General features: G+C 40.5%; 1 protein-coding gene across 1 annotated transcript in view; it reads left to right on the top strand.

Annotated features, from left to right (window-relative positions):
- Nucleotides 1-27,004, top strand: part of LOC122539947 (acid-sensing ion channel 2-like) — a 1,269,818-nt gene that overhangs the window by 686,277 nt on the left and 556,537 nt on the right. The gene's annotated exons all lie outside the window — the stretch shown is intronic.

Raw genomic sequence — 27,004 nt, 5'->3', positions numbered from 1 at the left:
CACGTCCAGTGATATAAAGTCTACATCACCATATACATATTGCCATTCCTACCACCACTCCCCACTGGGAGGGAGAGAATGCCAGCCTATATTTTGAAGAAAATACTCTCATGATGTTCACCGTTAATTGGCCATAACACTTCTGTGTGTTAGCTTTGATTACAAAAAGTAAAAGAAATAAGCTCCATCATTTCAAGTATCTGATGTTTTTTTGTTGAGAAAATTAAATGTTTCCAACAATAGTACAGCCATATTCATAGTCAAGGGTGAAAAACATCAATGTCTGCCAGGAAAGCTTTACCATCAAACCCAGCCAAGTACAAGATATTGTACCAGTTCCTGGATTGAAGCTAAATATATAGCGATGCTGGTAATTCAATGTTGAGTTTTTTTGGTCCACATTAGCTCAGATTTTGCTATTGAGGTCTGCATTATAGTTAAGGTAGAAGGCTTAGATGTATCCGTAGTGAGAAGGAATTAGAACGGAAAGTAAAGGTTGCAATTGCAAACTCTTCATACGGTCGTTGATCTGAAATGAAAAGCCAATCAACCCCCTCTAGACTTCTCTTGTCTTGGATTCTACATAAGACCATAGCTGGGTATTTATTATCAATACATAACACCAAATGATAGTGAAACTTTGCACACCCTGTACAATATATTTTATAGGTGAGTTTTAATGTTTAAACTCTTCACATGTCGCCATAAATGTTAGTGACTGATTACACAGCTGACTTACCTTTCTCTCTAGACTTAGAAGTTTTTCTATCAGGTACACAAAGCATGCGTTTATGTCAGTTTTGATGGTTAGTTTCTTAGAGAGGTGAAAATGTATTGCTGGAAAAATGCAGCAGGTCAGGCAGCATCCAAAGAACAGGAGAATCGACGTTTCGGGCATAAGCCCTTCTTCAGGAAACGTCGATTCTCCTGTTCCTTGGATGCTGCCTAACCTGCTGCGCTTTTCCAGCAACACATTTTCAGCTCTGATCTCCAGCATCTGCAGACCTCACTTTCTCCTCAGTTTCTTAGAGAGGAGCAGGCGAAGTGAGAACTCTGTGCCAGGCAGTCAGCAGCGCTGAGAGGAGGTGAGGATCCTTTCAGAGAAGTAAAGAGACTGTTGGTGGAAATGAGTGAGACTCAGAAGGTAAACAAAAATAACATTTTTTCTAGTCTGTACTTAAGTAGGAGTATGGTCAAAATAAAAGTAAAGATGTATATTTTGTTAAGGTGATGTACAGTCTTGGGAGCTCAGTGATTAGCACATCCTGTGCTGTGTGGGAAAGCCTAGGTATTCCTGGCAATCTGGATGACCATGTGCAGGATTGGAGCTAGAGTGGCAGCTGGGGGACGCTGTGGAGCATTCACGAGACTCAGAGGTTTGTGGGTGGCACACTTCAGGATATGGTCACCCTGCCGCTTAAGGAAGTACAGGCAGGGAGGTACCATCAGAATGAAGAAAGGCAGCAGGCAGGAAGTGAGGGAATCCCCCAAGTGCATCTCACTTGTAAAACGTTTACTCGGCCTTGGAAAGTGGTGACAGTGACGGTTCCTCTGGGGATGTCAGCCAAGGCCAGGCCACTCTGTGTGGTCCATCTGCTTAGGGAGGGAGGAAGGTCAATAGTGGCAGGGGGTTGTTAGTGAGGAGAGTAGACAGGTATTTCTGTTGCCGTAGGTGTGACTCCAAGATAGTGTGTTGCTGCCCAGGTGCCAGGGTTAAAGATGGCACAGAACAGCTGCTGGGCATTCTGAAGGTGAACATCCAGAGGCTGTGGTCCATGCTGGGACTGATCAGATAATAGGAAAGAGAAATTAAGTCCTGTAAGCAGACGTTAGGGCATTATTTGTTTATTTATTGATTGTCACGTGTAGTTTGTTATAAAATACAATGGCAAGTGTTGTACAGTCTTGCCACTGTCTGGCTCCATCTTAACATACAGAAAAATAAACCAAAACAAAGAGCACATAAGCAGAAAAATGAAGAAATAGTGTTCAACTTTACAGTTCTTCTTGTTGTGCTCAGCCATGACCCATGGGCCTGGTGGCCAGGCACGAGTCTCTTCACCTCGCCACATCACTGCCACCGGAATAAGAGTTGCCACTCTTCAGCGCCATCTCGCCTCCACTGACACCCTTGTTGCTATGAGGCCTCACCAGACCTCACCAATGCAGCTGCCACTGTGTACTGCACCAGCCTGCCTCACCACTGCCATGAGTGCTTCGGGCCCACCACACCAAGGCAGCCACAGCTGATGCCATCGGGCCCCACACCCTCCTCCATGGCAGTAGCCACGACTTGCCATTAGGACAGCCGTGTCGGTGCACAAGCAGTAGGCTCACTTCTAGTCCATGCGGGGCTCACTCACTGCCGCTGATTCTGTCACCATAACCAAGCTCTTCAACAACAGGTAAATAAAAAAGAAAAAATAGAGAGAAAAAAGAAAAAGAGAAACGAAAAGAAATGAAAGAAAAAGCGGATGAGTTAAGTAGAAAGTTGAAAAGCGGGACTTCAAAGGTAGTAATCTCCAGATTACGCCCAGTGCCTCACATTCACGAGTACTGTCAGTTCTACAATGCAATGGTTGTGTGTTCTTGTGCAACCCCGTGTTATAGAAAAATTGCACTTTAGAAACATCACTTAAAGTGTTAGCGATATAATTGCATTACAGCCAACACATATTTTGAGAGTTCATGCTTCAGAAACTGTGATCCAAATTCGTCATTTGTGTTACAGTAAAATCACATTAATGAAATGTGTGTTATAGCAGAATGACCTGTACAGGAATTGAAGGATGGAGCAGGCAGAGGTATGGCTGGGGAGATGGTACAGGAGGGGCGGCTTTAGATTTCTGAGGCATTAGAACCATTTCTGGGGGAGTTCATAACTGTACAGGTTGGACAGGTCACATCAAAACAAAAATGGGACAAACATACTCAGAGGCACACTTGTTAATGCTGTAGGAATGGATTTCATCTAGTCTTGAAGGAGGATGTGATCCTGACAAATAGCTCAGAGGGCGAAAAGCTGAGACTAAATTGGAAGTTAAAATGTGAATTTTGAGTTTGGAAGGCTGAGGAAACATAGACTAGAAAAGAAAGTTAGTGTGTTTGGCAAGGGAAAATTGACTATATTTTGATGTATAAAGCTTGAGGAATAAGTTGAGGGCACAGATAGGCAAGTGGAATTATGATATCATAGCAATGGCCAATCCTTGACTGAAAGCTGGGCAGGATGGCAACTCAACATCCTTAGTCAGAGGGTACTGAGGTAAGATAGAGAGGGGGGATAGATGCTGAGAGGAGTATCACAATACTTATCAAGGAATCTATTGTAGCAGTGAGCAGGGATGGTATCTTGGAATGATCATTAAATGAGACTATAGGGATGGAAGTAAGAAACACACTAGGAACAAACATGCTATTGTGTGTGTATGATAGATCTCAAACAGTCTTGGAGAGACAGAGAATCAAATATGTAAGGAAATTTTAAAGAATAGAATATGAATACTAAGGCAGTGAAAAGGGGATTTTAACCACGCAAATATTAACTGGGATGGTTTTTATGTGCTAGGCAGAGAATGAACAAAATCCTTAAATTTCATCTCGGAGGATTTTTTTTAATGAGCATGTGGAAAGCACAACAAAGAGGAGTAGTTCTGCACCTAATATTCAGAAATAAGCTTAGACAGATCATTAAAGTTTCAATAAGAGAGTAATTTGGGGATAGTGACTGTAAGTCAGTGAGATTTCATTGAAAAGGATGAGCTGGGAATAAACATTCTAAACTGGTAAAAAGTTAACTTTGCTAAGATAATTTAAAATTTGGCCCAAGTTGTCTGAGCTGTGAGGAAATATCAATAAGAGTTCTTTACCTTGGAGCACTGAAGGTTGAGAGGTGACATGGTGGAGATGTATAAGATATGAGGTGCATGGATAGGGTGATTAGGAAGGCACTTTTTCCATTAGTAGAGGTGTTAATAACCAGAGGCCATAGATTTAAGGTCAAAGACTAAGAGGGAATTAAGCAGAAAGTCTTCCATTTATTCACTGCCTGAAAAGGTGGTCGAGTTATAAAGTTTTGCAACATTTAAGCAGTATTTAGATATTCACTTGCATTACTCTAGCTTCCAAGGCTGTAAGCCAAAAGCTCAAAAATGGGATTAATGTAGTTAAATCATTGTTGACTGGCATGGACACAATGGACCAAATGACTTTTTTTTTGCTGAGTCTCTGAGATTGCTAGCCTGTCACAAGATGTGAGAGAATGAGGGGCACCACTCAGCATCATGTCTGACCAGGTGACTTTCCTGTTCTAACTGCCTGCAGATTGGTAATGAACCTGTTTAGCAGCAGAAATATGAATGCATCTCCAAAGCCATCAAATCTGTTGCGGAAGTCGAATCTAAGCTTCTCGCTTAGAGTGAGGGATGCTAGCCAGGTTCCACCAGAATTTCTTACTTTCTCTTTGGCAACCTCTTACTATTTCGATCACTTCTTATTGAAAATATTGGAATCAATCAGTAAGCTACATCAGTTAATGGGTGTAGGTTTGCTCGCTGAGCTGTAGTTTTGATATCCAGACGTTTCATTACCTGGCTAGGTAACATCATCAGTGGCGACCTCCAAGTGAAGCGAAGCTGTTGTCTCCTGCTTTCTATTTATATGTTTGTCCTGGATGGGGTTCCTGGGGTTTGTGGTGATGTCATTTCCTGTTCGTTTTTTGAGGGATTGATAGATGGTATCTAGATCTATGTGTTTGTTTATGGCGTTGTGGTTGGAGTGCCAGGCTTCGGGGAATTCTCTGGCATGTCTTTGCTTAGCCTGTCCCAGGATAGATGTGTTGTCCAAGTCGAAATGGTGGGTTTTTTTTCATCCATGTGTAGGGCTACGAGGGAGAGAGGGTCGTGTCTTTTTGTGGCTAGCTGGTGTTCGTGTATCCTGGTGGCTAACTTTCTTCCTGTTTGTCCTACATAGTGTTTGTGGCAGTCCTTGCATGGAATTTTGTAGATAACGTTGGTTTTGTCCATGGGTTGTACTGGGTCTTTTAAGTTTGTTAGTTTTTGTTTGAGAGTGGTGTTGGGTTTGTGTGCTACTAGGATTCCGAGGGGTCTTAGTAGTTTGGCTGTCATTTCTGAAACTTCTTTAATATATGGTAAGGTGGTTAGGGTTTCTGGCTGTGTTTGGTCTGCTTGTCGTGGTTTGTTCTTGAGGAATCTGCGGACTGTATTTTTTGAGTATCCATTCTTCTTGAATACGTTGTATAGGTGGTACTCCTCTGTTTTCTGAAGTTCGTCTGTGCTGCATTGTGTGGTGGCTCTGATACAGCTTTGTTTGTGTGTGTTGGGATAGTTGCTGGTGTAGTTAAGTATTTGGTCAGTGTTTGTCGGTTTTCTGGTTTGTAGTTCTCCGTTGTCCATTCTTTCAACTGTGACGTCCAGGAATGCGAGTTTGTTGTCGGTTTCTTCCTCCTTGGTGAACATTATGCCTGTGAGGGTGTTGTTGATGATGTTAAATGTCTCTTCTACCTTGTTTCGTTTTGTGATGACAAAGGTGTCATCTATGTAGCGGACCCAGATTTTTGATTTGATGGTTGGTAGGGCTGTTTGTTCTCGTCTTTGCATTACCACTTCTGCTATGAATCCTGATAGCGGAGATCCCATGGGTTTGTTTGTAGATTATATTGTTGAAGGTGAAGTGGGTGGTGAGGCACAGGTCCACTAGCTCCATGATGTTTTCGTTGGTAATGTGATTGATGGTGGTTGGGCTGTATGTGATGGTCTCTTCTAAAAGTGTGGTAAGTGTTCCCTTTGCCAGGTCGATGTTGATGGAGGTGAACAGTGCTGTTACGTCGAATGAGATCATTGCTTCGTCTTCCTCTATTTTGGTGTTTTTGATGATTTTTAGGAATTCCTGGGTGGAGTGGATGGAGTGCTGTGACTCTTCTACTAGGTATTTCAGTCTTGCGTGCAGTTCTTTGGCCAGTCTGTAAGTTGATGTTCTGGGTAGTGAGACTATGGGTCTGAGGGGGGGGCTCCTGGTTTATGGATTTTTGGTAGTCTGTAGAATCGTGGGATGTTGGTCCCGTCTGGTTTCATTTTTTTGGAATTCCATCTTGTTTAATTGTCCGGAATTGTGTAATTTTCTTCGGAGATATGTAATTTTGTTTCCTAGTTGTGGGGTCGGGTCTAGCGCCACCAGTTGGTAGGTGTTGGTGTCTGCGAGTTGTGCATTGGCTTTCTCTATGTAGTCCCTTCTGTTCAGGGTGACTGTGAGCCGACCTTTGTCTGCAGGTAATATAACGATGTTTTTGTCTTTTTTTGAGGTTTTCTAGAGCTTTCTTTTCTTGTGTGTTCAGTTTGTTTCCTTCCCTCTTTTGGCTCAGAGTAGGTGCAACTGTCTGAAGATGGGAAAGAAATGCCATCCGAGAGAGTTTCACCCACCAAACCTGCCCATTTTTGGACAGTGGGGGGAAACTGGAGCACCTGGAGGAAATCCATGCAGACACAGGGAGAACATGAAAACTCCACACAGTCAGTCAGCTGAAGGTGGAATCAAAACCATTTCCCTGGCACTGTGAGGCAGCAGTGCCAACTGCTGAGCCACCATGCCTCCTTGTAATCATTGTAGATAGTGACATGGCATATGTGTTCATGTGAACTTTCTTTGATACTTTTAACTGTTATAAAAATGGTCTAAAAGTGATTCTTAAAGATAAATAAAGGAAATCTTCACCAATCTATGTGTGATGTCAGAGGAGTTCGTACCCTGAGAAGACAGCCTCTAGGAAGCTCAATTCTTGCTACAAAAGTATCCAGCACATATTTTTCTATTCTGCATTTATACCTCCAATAAGCACTGTTGGCAGAATAGTCAGTCTTCTGAGGTTCAGGAGGTAAGTTTCAAGATTATTATAATACTTAACGTGATTATTTGCAGCATTTGAATACTCTACTTAATATTGGCATGATATCTCTTGTGGGTGGATTAAGAAACAATGGATTATTCTACAAAGTATCACAAAATCACATGTACTCCCACTGGATGTGCAACACAAATGACGATCATCTAAATGCTAGCATTAATTACAATCTTGCAATTACTTCTTTCTATTATTTGCCTAATATTTGACTTTGATATTGGCTAATCCTCTGGTCATTTTCTGCTCCATGCTTGAGTAGACTTTGATCAGGAACAACAATTGTGAAGACATTGTTCATAAATTTATTAAAAATTCCAGTGAAGTTTATGTCCCACTAGTGAATAACAAAATAATTATCTGCTGTTTGTGGAGAGCCTACCCCTTGGTGTATAATCCAGTCTTGTGTATAGTAAACAACTTTAACTATGACAAACAAAATCTGTTGGTATTTTTATCAGGGTAGGAGGGATTAATCATTTTAATTGTACTTTTAAACCAAGCTTAATTGTGTCCATTATTTGCAGAAGAGTTTATTTTATGAACTTCTAGTTGTCACGGCTCCCAGCAAATATGATTTAAGGGTGTTAAGATGCCCCAACATGTTGCCCAACAGAGCAGAGAGTTGTTCCCTTGTGCTGTGATTGTTGTAGTTTTGATCTCAGCATGTTCTTTTTAAAGATAAACTCCCAAGCATAGAAAGCTTTCTTTAGACAGATGGAGAGTAACTGATGCAAGATCGAGGGAAGAGTGATCTTTGATTAATTATTCACCTTCAGGAAACAAGCTACAGTATTGCTATTAATAGAGAATTGCAGAAACTGGCAATATGAAACAAATGCCTGTTCTATAGACATTGTGACTCTGTCAGTAATCCAAAATATTGTTTGACTGACCTTTCCTCTCCCCACAAGTACACTTCCTTACTCATGTGTAGCATGTAAGTCGAAATTTCAGTAGTTCATACCCATAAGATATAGAAGCAGAATTAGGCCATTTGGTCCATCGAGTCTGCTCTGCCATTCGATTATGGCTGATATAGTACTTACCCCCATTTTCCTGCCTTCTTTCCATATCCCTTCAAACCATTTCCAATTAAAAACCTGTCTTACTCCTCCTTAAATTTACTCACTGTCCCAGCATCCACCACACTCTGGGGTAGTGAATTCCAAGATTCACAACCATTTGAGAGAAGTAGTTTCTTCATAATTCTCTTTTAAATTTGCTACCCCTTATCCTAAGACTGTGACCTCTTGCCCTAGAATGCCCCACAAGAGGAAGCATATGCTCTATGTCTGTTTTGTCCACACCTTTTATCATCTTGAATACCTCAGTGTGATCTCCCTTCATGCTTCTAAATTCCAGAGAGTATAGGCCTCAACTGTTCAACCTCCCTTCACACGGCAACCCCTCATCTCTGGGATCAGTCTACTGAACCTCCTCTGAACTGCTTCCACTGCCACTACATCGTTCCTCAAATACGGAGACCAAACCTTTGCACAATACTCCAGGTGCAGTCTCACCAATTCCTTGTATAGTTGTAACAAGACTTCCTTCCCTTTATATTCCATTCCTTTAGCTATAAAAGCCAACAATTCATTTGCTTTCTTTATTATCTGCTGTACCTGTGTGCTAGTTTTCTGTGACTCATGAACAGGTATACCTAGATCCCTCTGCACCGGAGCACCCCGAAGTCTTTCCCTGTTAGGATAATAGATGGCCTTCCTATCTTTTCTACTATAATGCATGACCTCACACTTATCCATGTTAAACTCCATCTGTCACATTTTGGCTGACTCTCCTAACCTATGGGGCAACATGGTGGCTCAATGGTTAGCATTACTGCCTCACAGCGCCAGGGACCCAGGTTTGATTCCAGCCTTGGGTAACTGTGTGAAGTTTGCACATCCTCCCCGTGTCTGTATGGGTTTCCTCCAGTTTCCTCCCACATTCCAAAGAAGTGCAGATCAGGTGAATTGGCCACGCTAAATTTCCCATAGTGTTCAGGGTTAAATGTATAGGCAATAGGGTAGGGAATGGGTCTGGGAGGGTTACTCTTCAGAGGATGGGTGTGGTCCTGTTGGGCCAAATGGCATGTTTCAACACTGTGTGGATTCTATGATTCTATCTATATCCCTTTGCAAATTATCGTCCCACCCATTTTTGTGTCGTTGGCAAATTTGGCTATCGAGCCCTCTATCCCTGTATCCAAGTTGTTAATGTAGATTGTAAATAGCTAAGGTCCAAAGACTGAACCCTGTGACACCCCACTAGTTAAATCTTGTCTTCTGGCCATCAGCCAGTCATCTATCCAAGCTAATAAACGACCTCCAATCCCATACGATCAACCTCGTGAATTAAACTTTTGTGCGGAAAGTCTAGATATATTACACTTCAGATAGTTAAAATGGAAATAACTATCTTCCATCTCTCCAACATCATACAATCCTATAAATCCATCTGAGCCGATAGAACAGACTTTGGTTTTATGTCTTATCTGAAAGGCAGTACCTCCAACTGTGCAGCACTTCCACAGTACTGCACTGTTAATTTTAGTGCTCAAAGCCGAGAGTAATACTTGAACCCAAATCCTTGTGATATGATCAGCTGAGCCATGACTGATTAGATTAGATCCCTTTCAGTATGGAAGCAGGCCATTTGGCCCAATAAGTCCACACCGACCCGCTGAAGAGTAAACCATCCAGCCCCATTCCCCTACCCTATATTTACCCCTAACTAATGCACCTAATCCTGTGGGCAATTTAGCATGGACAGTTCGCCTGACCAGGTGAAAGTGAGGACTGCAGATGCTGAAGATCAGAGTCAAGATTAAAGCAGTGCTGGAAAAGTGCAGCAGGTTAGGCAGCATCCGAGAAGCAGGAAAATCGATGTTTCGGGCAAAAGCCCTTCATCAGTTCACCTGACCAGCACATCTTTGGACTGTGGGAGGAAACCAGAGCACCCGAAGTAAACCCAGGCAGACACAGGGAGAATGTGCATACTCCACACAGACAGTCACCTGAGGCAGGAATTGGACCCGGGTCCCTGGTGCTATGAGGCAGCAGTGCTAACCACTGAGCCACCATGCCTTCCTATACTGATATTGTAATAAACTGTGTATTTATAGGGCGGAGTTGTAACTGTATATGCACTGTGTTGTGAATGGTACTTGGTCCAGGTGGAACTCATAGTCTATGAGATTCTTGATTGGTATTGTTAACCTGGGCCAATCAGAGAGTCCTGGCTGACAGAGATAAACAGGAGATTCATTGTGTTTCACACCTGCGCAAAAAAAACCAGGAGATTCACTGTGTCTCACACCTGTACACACACAATGTGGAAAAAAAAACAGGAGATTAAAGAGGTCTGTTGGTATTTGACTCTGTCTTCTTGCTTGTTGGAGATATCGCCTGCGTTGTCTTATGTCCCTGGGTGCGGCAGGCCTTTCTGTGGGCCATCCTGATCACTGTCATCCTGGAGTGGGGGGGCGCCATGGGGGAGACAGGACAGGCTATCTTAGAGGTGGCCAGAAGGTGTGTCAGGGTGGACCGAGAGCCGGAAGGGGCATAGGAGTGGCATGGAATAGAGTGGCTGGAAGGTGAAAGGGACAGGTGGCTTGCTGGGTTGCTGGGTGGAGGATCTGTATTCTATGCACAGTTTCTTATCTAATTGGACTGCCTTGTATGTATTTGTTACTGCTACTTTTGTGATGACTGAAGGTGGCTTTTGAGGTTTGACTTCATTTCCCTGAAAACTGATTGTACGGTGGGGTTTGGGATTTGGCTTTGCCTCTCCTCTCCCTTGTAAATTTCTCTGTATACAACTGTTAATGTTAACTGTTTGTAAAGTGTGTACTGTTTAACAAAATTTTTAAAAAACAGGAGATTCAGAAGGTCTCCTCAATCTAAGCTGGCTGTCACAGCGTGTGTACTATACACATATAAATAAAGGGTGACTTGGTGACAGGATACCAGTCTATGTGTAGTTATTTCACATTGTAAGAAATTATTGATACAGTTTTTGTTGTGTAAGGGTCTGAAAGGCTTAATACTAAGGAGCACCTTAAACAATACCTAATATAAAGAGACCGTATGGGGTTTGAGGGAGAATAATTTCGGGTCTTGAGGCAGTAAGATTGTGAAAAGAAGTTAAGTCCCCTCATAGGTCAGTGCTATATTGTGTCACTTCTACATAATTATTATCATGCAATAAACTATGCCTTGTTTAAGACACAAGTTTGTTCTCATTAATATATCATGTAAGTTTCCTCCCTAACACAGGGCCAAGAAGACCCTGTGGATTCTTACCTTGAAAGAGGATGGTAGCAGCATAGTGGTATAGAGAGCTCATAGAACATGGTGAGTTATGGTGTAAATTGCTCATGTAAAAGTTTTGTTTAATGCTATATTATATGTTTTATTTAAAATTATTTCTGTATTTCTGTACTTGGTATTATTGTTTGCATTCTGTCCTCAGTTTCTCTCTCACATTTCTCTGATTCATATTGCTCAAAGTGTTGACTCCCTCACTGTGGTACAGGAGGTATATTTAGGATCTCCCATTGCTAACGTGCTTAAGTCACGTGGTAGTATATCTACAGTACTGAGTCTGAGCTCAAGACATAACTCGAGGACAAAACGAGGTTAAGAACTGTCTCCAGATTAGGCTTAATCTGAACCCAGTTTATTGGCTCTTAACACTAAATAATCTTATATATGGCAATGTGAGGTATACCAGACTCTAATCTTACTGTTACATTACTGAAAGATCATTGTACGTGAGTTGATGTCTAGCTATCTCATGCAATTCTCCTAACCAATCCCACCCATATTGTTCTATTTATGCCTCGTGGAAAGGAGCTCTGTAGCAACATTGCAAGGTTACTCTGAAGTCAAAACATCCTTCCCTAAGTTATTTTCTCACTTCCAGGACACCGATTAACATATATATGCATTCTCAAATGATTTACTTTTATTACTTCTTTTTACATCTTTTACTGTACATTTTTTCCCTTACATCTTCCACCTTCCCCAAGTCTCTCACTTGATTAATCTGTGTCAACAGATGGGCCAAGAAAATCTATGACAAGACTTAGAATCAATCAAGGTAAAGTCAGTGAGCATACTTTTTCTGTTGGCTTTCATTTGATCAGCAGTGCTTGGTGAAGGGTCTTGCACTAATGTAACAGCAGGAACATGTAGGGAAGTTAGATTGTTTCTTCTTCTCTACAACCAGAATCTGTATTTGATGCTAGCATTTTTTTTCTGAGGGAAAAGTCATCTTGTTTGTCCAAAGACAGTTGTTCCTCATGTAAAATGAACTTATTCCATTACTTGGAGGTTCCAGTATTGGACTGGGATGGACAAAGTTAAAAATCACACAAAGCCAGGTTATGGTCCAACAGGTTTATTTGTAAGCACTAGCTGTTGAGGCACTACCCCTTCATCAGGTGGTTGTGGAACATGATCATAATGATAGAATTTATAGCAAAAGGGTTATGGAGTTGTAATGATATATGAAACAACTGTAGTTAAAAATCACACAACACCAGGTTATAGTTCTTAAACACATGTAGATTACATCTTTCATCTTTTGGAATGGGATATGGTGGTTAAGGTTCTTTAATAAGTAAATCCCAGAATTACATTCTCAAGGTGGCATCAGCTTATTTCATAATAGGTATCATCTCAGATCAGACAATGCATTAAATGCGTGAAAGTAAAGTCTGTATCAATGTTGAGTCAGTTATATTGCTAAAGTACGGCTTACAGAATCTTATATGGATTTCTGCAGTTTTTGAGCAAAACAAAATGTAATTCTGCAAATACAAATTCACCCATAAACTTATATGTCTGTGCGTGCAGGAGACAGAGTTGGTGGGTATATTTGAGTGTGGGTGTGAGTGTGTGTATAAACTTGGTCAAGTATGTGTATGAGTGTGATGGGGTATAAGCCTGTGAGAGGGTGAGTGCGTTGGGTACATGTGTGTGCACATGAGAGAGGGTCTGCGTGAGTGTATGATAATGTAGGAGTATGTGTGCACACGTGTGTGCAAGAGAGAGAGTGGATAGTACAGTGGGGTCACCTGTAGTGTGACATGAATCCAAGGTCCCGGTTGAGTCCATCCTCATGGTTATCCAACTAGGCTATCAGCCCCTGCTCGGCCACACACACACACACAGACACACTCACAACTGTAACTTTAAATTGCTTACAATTTTGTCATAAGTTGTCACATATGGTATACTTCTCAGATGAGAGCTCTGTCTTCTCTGTCAAATGTGTAATTGCATTTTAAGTAAGCACTTTCTATCGAATGTTCTGCACTATCTGGAACGTTTGCAGTATAATACTTCTTGAATAATTTTCTAAATTCTGTATCCATCACTATTTGGACTCCTCATATTAGAGTTAGGTTCTTTGTTGATTGAAGAAGTTCAGTGATGAATTTATCTGAGATACCAATGACAATTGTCTCAGAAACGCGCTCTTGTTGTAAGTTTCAAGAGTTACATGGTTCAGATAGTAAATTCAGGTCATTCATATTCACAGACTCTTGTGACAGTTGGTGTCTGCTATTGATGTGTAAACTTACCTGTGTTATTTTTTTCTTTGACGTGAAATACAGATTGTCATGAGGTTGTCATGCATAAATTGTTTCTCATTGATCTGTTGTTATTTAACACATGATCTGATGTATTGCCCATATAATAGAGAAGTGTCCTATCCTGTTCAGGATTTGATATGGTGTCCAATCCTTAAGTTGTTCAAGATCTGGGAATTCTGCTTTCTATATTTGCCAATTCTCTGATCTATTGAAAAGATCTGATAGCTTGAATTTTTATGGTGGAAAGATTAACACCAGTGAATTTTGTTGCATGGGTTGATTGCTGATAAGCACCTGAAGTTGTTGATTATTCCCTCGCTTTGGGTGATGATTGTTACGATTTAATCTCCAGTTATTTTGCTCATTTTGTTACCTTGTTATATTCTTATTTGATTAGAATTGCTGTTAAAATCTTGTTGTGAACATTGTTTTTGCAGTATTAACACAGAAAGCTGTTGGAATTTCTGATGTTCTAAATGTTGTTTCCAGTGTAATGTTTGCATTTTTCTTAATCTCATTGACGATGAGATCCTTGATTGGGTTGTTAACCTGGACCAATCAGGGATTCCTGGCTGACAGATTTAAAGAGGACATTTTTCAATTCTATTTTGATTTAGTCCCTACCCTCCCCCTCACTGTTTTGATCACACAGCACTGTCCTTTGATGTGAAGGGCAGTGTTTGTCACTGGCCACCCGGGTGTTTTCCTATCTTCCTGGTGGTGGAAATTGAATAAAGATTCGTGCACTTTGTGTCTTCCACTGTGTCAAAAAAAAAAAAAAAAAATTAAAGAGGACATTTTTCAATTCTATTTTGATTTAGTCCCTACCCTCCCCCTCACTGTTTTGATCACACAGCACTGTCCTTTGATGTGAAGGGCAGTGTTTGTCACTGGCCACCCGGGTGTTTTCCTATCTTCCTGGTGGTGGAACTTGAATAAAGATTCGTGCACTTTGTGTCTTCCACTGTGTCTCACCCCTACACACACACACCATGGGTGCTGGGGAAAAAAATAAGCACTACCGCACTTAGGTGGTAGTGTGGGGGTTAAAATAAAAAAAAAGGGGTGTTACCCTCCCCTTCACTGTTTTGATCACACAGCATTGCCCTTTGATGTGAAGGGCAGTGTTTGTCAGCCACCCGGATGTAAAAGAGAGAGAAAAAAATTAAAGAGGACATTCAGAAGGCCTCTTCACTCTAGCGATTAGCTCTGAGTTAACTAGTCAGAGTTCATGCACTGTGCACATATAAATAAAGGGTGACTTGGTGATGGGATACCTGTCTCTGTGCAGTTACTTCAGTATTTAAAAGAAAAAACTTCTTTCCAATTGGACATGTTATGACACACTTTCCAAGGCAGGTGGGACTTGACCAAGATCTGGCATTGAGATAGGAACCACTGCCACTGTGTCACAAGACTATGGGCAGACGTTTTCTCAAAGTGGCTTTAATAACTAAGATTCAAGCATTTTTGACTGTATCAAAGATGGCTGCTGTGATGTCACTCACACTGATTCTTTTGCTGCATCTGAGACATTTCTACATTGAATTCAACATCATGTGATCAGATTTGTACTTTTCTCTGCTGTTTTTTAACAATAAACATCAATAAACAATCTTAAGACTGAATTTTAATGTGTTTTTTTGGCTAAATGTCAGTTTGTTGAGTTTCTTGGAGGGTTTATCACTGTGAGGCTGAATGAGATTGCTTGCCATAGTCTACCAAACACACCTCATTAACTCAGACCTGAAATATTGACTCTGCTTACTTTCCACAAATGCTGCCAGACCTGCTGAGTTTCTCCAGCAATTTCTGTTTCATGTTTATCTTATTTATTATCTACCCTACCCGAATGGCACCCATCTAGACTGATTCCAGTCCCAACTTACTATGTCCCATTTCCAGAACAACTGACCACTGTCAGGACATCTGTGATTGACTGACATCTCTTGGTGCCATCATTAAAAGGCTGTGTATACCCAGACAATCGCTGTCAGTCTGTGTCTTGAATAGGTCCTGACATTGGCCTTGGACATGGCAGACAATGGAATAATTGGCACCTTACTTCTGAGGTCACTGATGGAGCAGCTGAAGATGGTTTAGACCTAGGACAATGCCCTGAGGAGCTCCTGTAGCGATACCCCAAAACTGAGCTGACTGGCCGCCAATAATCACAACTTTCCTTCCATCCTTCCATCTGACCTCCACATTCACAGTGGACTTTAGGAAGAGGAGCTGTACATTAATGAGGTGGGATGTGCAGTTATTAAAGCCGTTAACAAAAACTTATCACCTTGAACAGGCAACTAGCATTCCCTGTGAGAATCTCTCCCTAGCATCTGGAATGTAGTTAAAAGATCTAGCTCTGGACATTGAGAGAGACCTCATCAGGTTTCGTAAGTTCACAAGACCATAAAATATAAAGCAGAATTAGACCATTCGGCCCATCGAGTTTGGTCCACCATTCGATCTTGGCTGATATGTTTCTCAATCCCATTCTGTTGTTTTCTCCCTGTAAGTCTTAATACCCTAACCGATTAAGACCCTATCTAGCTCTGTCTTAAATGCAGTCAGTGACTTGGCCTCCACAGCCCTCTGCAGCAGTGAGTTCCCTGGATTAACCACCCTCTGGCTGAAGAAATTTCTTCTCATCTCAGTTCTAAAGGATCACCCCTTCACTCTGTAGCTGCGCCCTGGTGTCCTAGTCTCTCCCACTACAGATCATTCTGCTGTAATGCGATAGTTGTGTTCCTCTGCAAACTCATGCTACAGAAAATCACGTTATGGAAAACTGCTGTAGAAAATCGCACTTTTGAAGATTGCTAATAGAAAATCACAATACCCATTCAACAGAAAGTTCGCGTCATCCAAACAATGTCCACTATTTGCCAATCACGTTATAGACAATGCGTGCTGATAAAATATGTATTATAGCAAAATTACCTGTAGTGGAAACAACTTTTTTTAGGATTTTCCTTTCAGGTCTTAAGCCCTTACTCATCACAAATGGATATTGTTCAGGTGTAATCCATGATGTGAAGTGATTTGAGACATTTTTGATTGATAAGGTGCTATAAGTGAATGTTTCTTTTTGAAATGGATGAAAGTAACATCAAGAAAATGCTAAACAAAAATAAAACCCAAAGAACTGAGGATACTGGAATTTAGAGACCAAATCAGAAATTACTGGCTAACTCAGCAGTCTGACAGCACTTGTGGAGAGAAATCAGAGTTAATGTTTCAGGTATAGTGAATGTTCTTCAGAAGGGTCACTGAACCTGAAAGTTTAACTCTGCTTTCCTTTCACAGTTTCCCCAGCTTTTCTGATTTTATTTCAAGGAAATGCTGATGCTCATCTGACCATTGGCTTTCCCAGCAGATGGTTATTCCCATCTGTATGTAATGGATTTACCTCCTGGGCCAGTGGGGGAGGTCAGCATCAATATTATATACCTTGCTTCCATGGAGCATTCAAAAGCAACAATAAACAGCATAACTTTATTAAAGACAATTTCTTTTCTTTGATTAGATTTTGGACTGAAATATAAAGTGAACTTTTATGAAAGTTGAAATTGAATGAAGATAACATTTTAATATACTTTAGCACCTCTCAGCAGCAGATGTCTCAAATTATATATTTATATTAATAAAACTGGACAGATATAAGTTATATATGGAAATAGGAAAGATTTATTCCATACATTAGAGATTTCACAACTCGTCCGTTATATAGGGTTCTAGTTGCTGTTAAGAGACATAAACTGTAATCCTTTATATTTTATTGTCTTTGTGCCGTGCTAAATATCCAAGAAACACATCTCTTCAAAGGCAGAAACAGCAATTACAGAGGAACCTCGATTATCCGAATACTAAATTATCCGAAAATCAGGGTGGCGGGGGGCGGGGTTGGATGGGGTTTAGGACAGGGGTGGGATTAGACGAGGTTGGGGGCGGGGCTGGTGGGGGGTGTTGGTGATGCATCGGGGGGCGGTGTTTTGGAGCGGGAGCGTAGGGGTTTTGGGTGGTAGGGGCAAGGTTAGACAGGTTTTGGGGTGGGGGCAGGATTGGGCACGGTTGGAGGTGGGGGGGCGGGCAGGGGGTGGTGTTAGGTGGCGGGGCGAGGTTGGACGGGATTTGGGAGACTGGGGCTCACGCGCTTTGTGCTGGGGGAGCGGGTTGCAGTGTTGGACCGGGTTTTGGGGGGGGTGGGGGGTCAGTGTTGGATAGAGGCAGTGTTTGGAAGCGGGGCTCGTGCGCTGTGAGCTGCTGCAGTCTCCTGAACGGGGAGCAGACTTTAAAATCTCCGAGCCCTAGAGAAAAGACATTTAATCGATTAACCGAATAATCAATTATCTGAATGAAATAGTGCCCGTCCATCTCGTTTGGATAATCAAGGTTCCCCTGTAGTAGGTACAGGCACTATGGAGAGCTAGAATAGGGAATATATGACCAACATACAAGAATTGATCATAGCCATAAGTGGTTTCATCAAGTTATTCCTGTTGCAACTATTACTGCACTGCATTATTCAGTGAAGCATTTTGTGGCATTTGTTTTGACATTGTGATCTGACTATCATGTTGAAATAACATGAAATTTTATCTCTTAGCAATAACAGCTAAAAAATGGTAAAGGTATTGAAGAAGAGGATTTTATCCAACAATAAACATCAGGCACAGATGATCTAGTTGTTCTCATATTGTTCTTTGTTCGAGCTTGCTATCTAGAAATTGATAACTATGTTTATTACCACACTTCAAAAGGGTTTCTTTGACTGCAAAGAACTTTGAGATTTACAATACTCATAAGAAATGCTTTATATTGGCAAGTTTCTCTCTTTCAGTTTGCTCTGGGATCATCCTAATGAAACAGTTCCCATAAATAGGGATTGAGATGAGGAGAAGGCTGAGTTAGATAGATTTTTGATGACAGAGCTGTCAATGGTCAATGAAGGATGGAAAGGAAAATGGAAACCATGATCAGATGGGCCATGATCTTATCAAATGATGGTTCAGGATCCAGATGGTAAATTGCAAATACCTGTTTTTGTACAGTATCATTGTAAACTTTTCTGTTTTAATGTATATTGTTGTTTTTTAAAGAATCCCAGTTTATTATACATTCAAGAAGAGTTACTTCAAACTTTGCTCAACCATAAGGTTTGCATTAAAAGCAGGACATTTCTGAGCATTTACAGAGAATAGAAAAAGGTAATACACTCATCAAGTATTTCATCTGATGAACTAGTGCTGAATAATTTGCTTATTCGACGAACAACCAGTTCATTCTGAAAATTCTGTTCAGAAAACAGAACTCCAAAGGATCGGTAGAAAGTTTGCATTCTACCATTTAGACTTTGAGAACATGGTTTGAAACCAATCAAGACCGATTGGAAAATATTTGCTGTTTCTGTTGGATTGTAAAAGTCTTTTATGAAATGAATTGGACCGTCTCAAAGTAGCTCTTAATGGTTTCTCACATGAAAAAAACTCTTTGTCACTAATTTTCTGTTAATTGGCAAAATCATTCAAAAGTCAATGAGGCAAGTATCATTTTAATGGCTGCTAATCCATTCTTCATTTACAGAGACATATCATAATCAGACCAGGAAAGAGGTAGTCAGTGGCAGTTAAGCATGAAAAAATACTTTATAAACTATTGGTGAAGTGAATTGTTGTTTTATTTATCAGTAGGCTCACAACTGTTCAATGAAATCTGCACCAAATTAGCTAACAATATCTAAAACTAAGGCTGGAAGGTTTCTTGTGGTGTACTGGTAGTGACCCTACCTCTGAGTCAGCAGGTTTGGGTTATGCTACAGATGCTTAACATCTTTGAACAGGTTAACTAAAAAAAAAAATTAAGGATGGGGCAGACAGTGTCATAGTAATAATGCCACTTCATTAATAACCCAGAACCCCAAGCTAACGAACTGGCTTTGAATTCTGTCATGACAGATGGTGGAATTTGAATTCAATAAATTAAATCTAAGGTTGAACATCTAAAAAAAACATAATTATTTTAGTTGAGCCATTTACAAACAACTAAGGTTTTGAAGACATTGTTTTTAAGCTTTGGTAAAGCAGTATTTATTCCATTCTTTCATTATTCATTCTGCATTCTTTCAATTGAGGTATTTTTAAAAAGAATCTGATTGGAGTAGACGGCCACTTAGTCAAAGGAAAGATCTTGGACATTAAGAATAGGATCTCATTATTGTTTTTATTTTCTATTTCTGGCTGAAATAGAAATCAGGTTTTGGAGTGCACGCTAAGATCCTAACTTAAATATTATAATGAAGTCCATCTTCACCTCTCCAGTCTATACAATCCAACACTTTCCAATGTGGGATAGGAAATAAATACTGGCCAGCTAGTAATGTTCACATTCCATGAGTGAATAAAGAAGACAAAAACAATGAAAATGGTGGCAAGCACATGTGGTAGATTAGGAGCATTTGAGAGCAATAATGATGCTAATGTTCCAGCTGCAAAATTGACAATAATTATTTCCATTTTTGGAGCATCATTCAATGTATTTGACAAGATGGAGTCTTGATGTTCCTAGCTTCGTTTTCTGCTATGATTCAAATTGTGATACCAAGACAGGTATTTTCTCAGCATAAGTTCCAGTTGCTTAAAATGCTTCTGAAAAGGAGAAAGGTTTGGTCTGTTGGTATTCTTTATGATTGCAACTGAATATAAAATAGTGAATGAATTCAATTTTTTTCAGAAGTGTTTAATTTTGTACATCCATTGACAAATCAGTGGAGTGGGTGGATAGGTGGCAGATGTGGTTCAATGAGGAGAAATGTAAGGTGATGTACTTTGGTCAGAAGAACTTAAAAATAATATAAATAGGAGGTATAATTCTAAAGGGTTTATCAGAGGGATCTGGGTGTATACATGCACAGATTGTGGAAGATGGAAGGCAGAAGGAGAGCGCAGGAAAGAAAGCATACAGTGTCCTTGGCTTTCTTAATAAAGGCATTAGATAGAAGATCAAGGAGGTCATACTAAACTTGCACAAGACACTTGATAGAACTCAGCTGAAATATTGTGTACAGCAATGGGCTCCACATCATAAGAAAGATATAAATTCATTGGAGACAATACAGAAGCGATTTATAAGAATGGTTCCATAGACAAGAAACTTCAGCTACAAGGATAGATTGAAGAGGTTGGGACTCTCAGGAGAGAAGAAGGCTGAAAGGAGATGTGATAGAGGTTTTCAAAATCATAAATGGGCTGGAAATAATAGATAAGGTAAAGCTGTTTTCATTTATAAAAGAAACAAGAACAAGAGATTTAAGATAATGTGCAAACGAAGCAAGAGTGGTCGAAGTAAAATCATTTTTCACACAGCACGTTGTCAGGTTATGAAATACATTGCTTGGAAATGTGGTGGAAATAGATTCAATTAAGGCATTGAAGAGTACAATGGGTGATTTTATGGATAATAACGGTTTGCAAAGATATTGGGTAAAATGCAGGAGATTGGCATGATGTAATTGAGCACAATGGGCTGAATAGTCTCCTTCTGCAAGTAATAATTCTGTGATTCCTTCCTGTCTCTTTACTGATAATACAAAACCCTTAAATGTTACCAAAACATCAGTGGTATGGTGTCAATAGGTGATAGAAACTCTGAACCCAAATGGAAATGTTGCTAAATGTGGAAATCGCATTCAATATCAAGTGACAACCATAAAAAAAATTCAACCATAAAATGGATGTCTCCATAAATTACAAGTGATCATTGTCTTCCAAGAATAGAAGGTAGTTTCTCTTCAGTAACAATTACCATGATAAAATTCAATCCTGTAACCTTTTGAACAATAATATCAACAAATATGTTAAACCGATGAATCTCATTCCTTTTTTATTCTGAAATATCTTGTTCCATCATTGTGTTATATTACATTCTTATGAATGTGGTTCATGGGACAAAAAAAATTGAGCACAATAACTTTAATAAAAATAATGATCTGGATCTTCAGGGATAGGCAACATTCAGGATCTGCCTTTGGAAGATTGCAACTCCACTGAAACTTTTCTGCACCTTGACACTGCTCCGCCTTGCTTTCTGGGTCTTCCTAGCCTAGCTTCTCCAGAAATGCAGTGTGCAGTGCAGCTGAAGAACTCAATTGCAGCACTAGAATGGTGGCTGAATGGGGGGTTGGTGAGGTGGGTGGTGGGGGTGGAGGTGGTAGGGGTACAGAACGCTCCTTTATTTTCTGACTCTGCCATTTGGCAAGTAGAAATATCCAGTGTGAATGGGTAGAGGGTGAATGGATGAACTGGGGAATAAGTAGGATTGTTCAGTATGTGACAAGTGGGTATGTGGTTTCTGTGGCGGATGTGTCAGGGGTAATCATGTTAGGGCAGGTGTAATGGGGTGTGGTCAGGGATTCAGGCAATATTTGGGATAGAAGGTAGTTGGGAGTATTTCAGGGCTTCATAGGGGGAACTTGGGAGAGAGGAATTAAACTAAGGGTTTTTTTCTATCTAATATTTCTAACGTAATGGGTCAGGCAAGCTATATAAAGGGTTTAACTTTAACCCAGAGGTGGAGATTTAGTGGAGAGTAGGGAAAATTGCCTATTTTTTCTGTGATTTATGTACATGCTGTAAATGACATTTTCCTAAAAAAATGATAAATCTTAATCAACAAAAGTAATAAATCCAAAAACTTGGTCCCCTGTGCTTTTTTGTTTTGCTTTCATTACTTATTTGATTTGGTTCTTTCCATGTAAGTGAAGATTGATGATTATTAATGTATTAGAAAATATGTAACATTGCACAAGATCCTTAGTGCACAAATATGTTAGATGTGTAATGAAAGGCTTGCATCGGTATGGCACTTTTCAGAGCCACTGGACTTCTCAAAGTGCTTTAAAACTATGTAATAGTGAGGTATTATTACTGACATAAAGTAAATGTGGCAACCAGATGATGCACCAACAAACATTAGCAAAAATCCATTTACAACAGAGACTGAGTCCATTCAGCACATCTAATCCATGCTAACTCTACGTGGAGCAATCTGGTAAGTCCCATTGCCCTGTTTGTTCTCTGGAGCCTTGTAAGTTGATTTCCTCCTAAAATATCTGATTTTCCTGACCCACAACCCACATCGTCGTGACTGCTGGAGAGGGCTCTGAAGAGATCTGCCAGGATGTTGCTGGGGATGGAAGGTTTGAGTTATAAAGAAAGGCTGAATTTCTTTTTCACTGGAGCGTAGGAGATTGAGAGGTGATCTGATAGAAGTTTATAAAACAATAAGAGATATTGATAGAGTTAATGGTGGTTGTCTTTTCCCTAGGATAGGGGATTTCAAGGCAAGGGGGCATATTTTCAAAGTGAGAAGAGAGAGATTTAAAAAGACATTGGGGCAATTTTTTTACATGGAGGGTGGTTTGCGTTTGGAATGAACTTGCTGAGAAAGTGATGGATGCAGGTACAGTTACACCATTTAAAAGACATTTGGATAGATACATGAATAGGAAAGGTTTGAAGGGAGATAAGCCAGGAGCAGGCAGGTGGGACTAGTTTAGTTTGGAATTATATAGATGTGGACAGGTTGGATCGAAGGGTCTGTTTCCATGCTGTATGACTCTATGAGTATGCTCCTGTATTTCTTACTCAAAAGTCTCAGATCTATGTTTCCTAGCCCGTGGACAATCAACTCATGTGAAGAGCTTTTCCTCATTTATCTTTATATCGGTCACAATTGTTATGGACCAGGTCAGACCACTCAAAACATTCTTAAGCAGGCAGCCAGACTATAACTTTGCAATTTTGTTCGGTAAGTGTACAGTGGAAATTACCTGGAATAAGTTAGCTAGGTTGACTACCAAGTTTTAAAACAGACAAAAGTGTATTCACAAAGTTACGGAATAAAACACAAAAACAGAATATAGAATACCTACAGAACTCAGTCTATCCAAACTAGATAATTTTGCTGTACTGAGCATACAAACTGCCCTAATAAACAAACTCCTTAAACACAGTGACAATGAAACAAAAGTTGATAAGTTGAGGTTAGAGGGGCTGAAGGAGAGAGAACCTAGCAGCCTGCTTTCACACAGCCCACTACTGAACTGACTGAAACAAGTTTTCAGCTTTCAGGACTGACCACTCCCTTTTCATTATACAAGTTACTTCTAAGACATGAAGTCCTCAAGTCTCATCTGTTTACATATAAACAAAAAGGCCTCCCAATACCCTCTTCAAATCTGTAGCAAACTAGTCGATTTGGAGCCCAGACCTTTTTAAGACCTTTAAAAACAAGGACACAATATCCTTGAGAAAAGGAACAGCTTTAAGAAAAAGACGGACTAGTTTTGTGACACCTCCCCCCTTAAAAATATGAACCATCAATATCAAAAGATGGCTCCATTTTTTAAAACCCCTCAAAAAAAAAGATTGGTTAGTAGTCTAAAACACACATATACACTACGCCGACTATGCACATGCAAATGTGCACAACCACATTCGTATTCAGGCTGTGGCACACCTGCCACTGAATGCCTCTGTATCTCATTCGAGCCTCAACAACGCATCGACAATCACGTTTTTTGCAACCTGCCACATGCACAATGATCAAATTGATTGGCTTCAACAACAAGTTCTATCCAAACAGTCTGGCATTTTTGTCCTTGAATTTCTCCACAAATGTCAATGGGTTGTGATCAGTGTATACAATTGTCTCAGATGTGTTGCTGGTAATATAGACACTGAAATGTTGTAATGCCAACACCAAGCTCAAAGTCTCTTTCTCCACCATTGAATACGTCTGTTGATGAAATGTTGAACTTCTTGGAAAGATACCCGATGGGTCTTTCTATCCCCTCATCAGCCTCCTGCAGAAGCACTACACCAATACCCACATTACTGTCATTGATAGCCACCTTGAAAGGCTTCGCGTAATCAGGAGTGGCTAGTACTGGGGTAGTGGTTAACACAACATTTAGGCTGCCAAGCGCCTTCTGACAATCTGCTGCCTGTTGGAATGTCTTGCCCTTTTTATGAGTCTTCTTACCCCCCCCCCAAGGATTGGTGTAAGAAGGCAGCTTACCAGTACCTTTAAAGGCAATTAGAAATGGGCAACAAGTACTGGCCGAGACAGTGACACACAGTTCCCATAAATAAAACAAAAACTTATAGCTAACATCACCCCTCAACCTCTGGAACCATTTTGGTAAGCCTCCTCTACAGCTTCTCAAAGACCTTCACAGCAAATCTAAAGTGTGGTGAGTCGGCCTGGAATGTGGTTGGGACCTAATCAAAGCTTTATATAGGTTCCCCCTGACCGCTTTGCAATAAACAGAAGCATTGGATACAACAGCAATGTCCAAAATCCCATATACTTTGCTATCTACTCTCTCAATATATCCAGCCACATCAAAGATTGATATGCATGCAGCCTCCATGTCCTTCTGTTCCTACGCGCTCTTTAAAAATGCGTTGTCAGGCCTAGATAGCCTCTTCCTAACTCTTTTGCCAAAATGCATACCATTCCATTTCTTCATTCAAATTCCATCTGCCACTTGTCTTCCCATTTTATCAAATTGCAGGCAATTCAAAGCATCCTCACATTTTACCACTGCTTCATGTTTGGTATTATTGGAAAGTGTTGACATTTTTCTCATATTCCAAGATCCAAGTCTTTAATATATAGTGATGAAAAAGACAGTGTTCTATCCTGACTCTTGGGGGTCCGCCACTGTCTACCACTCTCCAACCTATGGACACACCACCTGAGGAAGGGAGCACTCTGAAAGCTTGTGAGTTCACATACACCTGTTAGACTATAACCTAGTGCGGTGTGACTCCTGACTATATCTGAGGTGGATTTTACTTGAAGAACCTAACTGACATGTATCATTGACCCTCCTTGTTCAATATATCACAATACCTATCTCTTTCTCTTCATCCATTTTTGACTTTTTTTGCCTTTCATCTTCATTGCAATGTTTCTAGCCAGTACCTTCAGCATCTCCTCCCTAAAGATCACCCATTTTTCTGTTAGTTCTTTTTACCTGACAGCCTCTGATTCCATTTTATTCTAACTAGTTCACTTTTTTATTGCATTGAAACTAGCTCCTTTCTCATTTAGAAATTCTAGATTAGATTATTTCTTGCTCTTCTCAATTACTATTTGAAACTCAATGATACCATGATCTCTTTGATCCAAATATCCTCCATTTCCAGCACCAGATCCAACCAAATGGTCGTCTCTAGTTCAGTCACGAACATAATGATCAGGGAAGTTTTCCTGAACACATAACAGAAATTACTGGTACGCCGTATCCTTTACCCTACCGTTATTCCAATTGATATTTGCGCAATTAAAGCCAAAGGCTGCCCAACATATTCAGATTACTTACAGTGTGGAAACAGGCTCTGTGGACCAACAAGTCCACACTGACCTGCCGAAGCGCAACCCACCCAGACCCATCCCCCTACATTTTACCCCTTCGCCTAACACTACGGGCAATTTAGCACGGCCAATTCACCTAACCTGCACAGTTTTGGGCTGTGGGAGGAAACCGGAGCAAACCCACGCAGATACGGGGAGAATGTGCAAACTCCACACAGTCGCCTGAAGTGGGAATTGAACCCGGGTCTCTGGCGCTATGAGGCAGCAGTGCTAATGACTGTGCAACCATGCCGCAATTGTTGTATATTTTGTGCACATTTCCGTGATTGCCCTGTAAGTTGGCCAGTCCAAATTTCTCATTCTACTTGGAGGTGTATGGAATAATTCAAGTAGCGAACTTATTTCCTTGTGTCAATGACCAAATCATTTATTTGTTTGTAATGTTGATTCTGCAGGACAAATAATGACCAGGACGCCAAGGTAATTTCCCTATTCATCTTCAAAATATCACCATGTGACCTTTTACATTTACTTGAATGTTCAGAGAGCCCTCAATTTAAGATTCCATTTAAAAGACAGCACCATCAATTGTGCAGCTACTAATTAGGCAGCCTTGAGTCTCTTAAAGCTTAGAGCAGGAATGTTCTTGATTCACAGGCAGGAGTATTGCTAACTGAAACACTGTTGTTGGCTCTATGGTGGAGATATGAACACTGTACTTCCAGAGTGAGCACAAATTTAGGTCAGGGACTTACCAGTGTTGAATTTCCCTTTCTTTAATGAGTGACAGAAATTCTGCTGTCACTGTAGGTGGGCACTGAAGTGTCCCGCCCACTCTGAAGGTTTAGGGAAGTGTGCAAACTAATGGATGATACCTACGGCTACGGTATTCATTAAGTCTTTTCTGCTTCTGGCATGAAACAACAACTTTCTTCATGTTTAACATTAAAATATGTTCCACTATCATTCACAGGACTGTAATTATACAAACACAGATTAAGAGCAGGAGTAGGCCATCACTCAATAAGATGGCTGGTGCTAATCAGACAAAGATTGCCATTAAGCTTACTCTATACTACTGTGTTATTTGCAAAAAGCTA

This window comes from Chiloscyllium plagiosum, unplaced genomic scaffold (genome assembly GCF_037043375.1).
Source record: "Chiloscyllium plagiosum isolate Xiang-an unplaced genomic scaffold, Cpla_swu_hap1 HiC_scaffold_32, whole genome shotgun sequence".
Lineage (NCBI taxonomy): Eukaryota > Metazoa > Chordata > Chondrichthyes > Orectolobiformes > Hemiscylliidae > Chiloscyllium > Chiloscyllium plagiosum.
The sequence above is the reverse complement of the archived record's forward strand: the minus strand, read 5'-3'. Positions and strand labels throughout refer to the sequence as shown.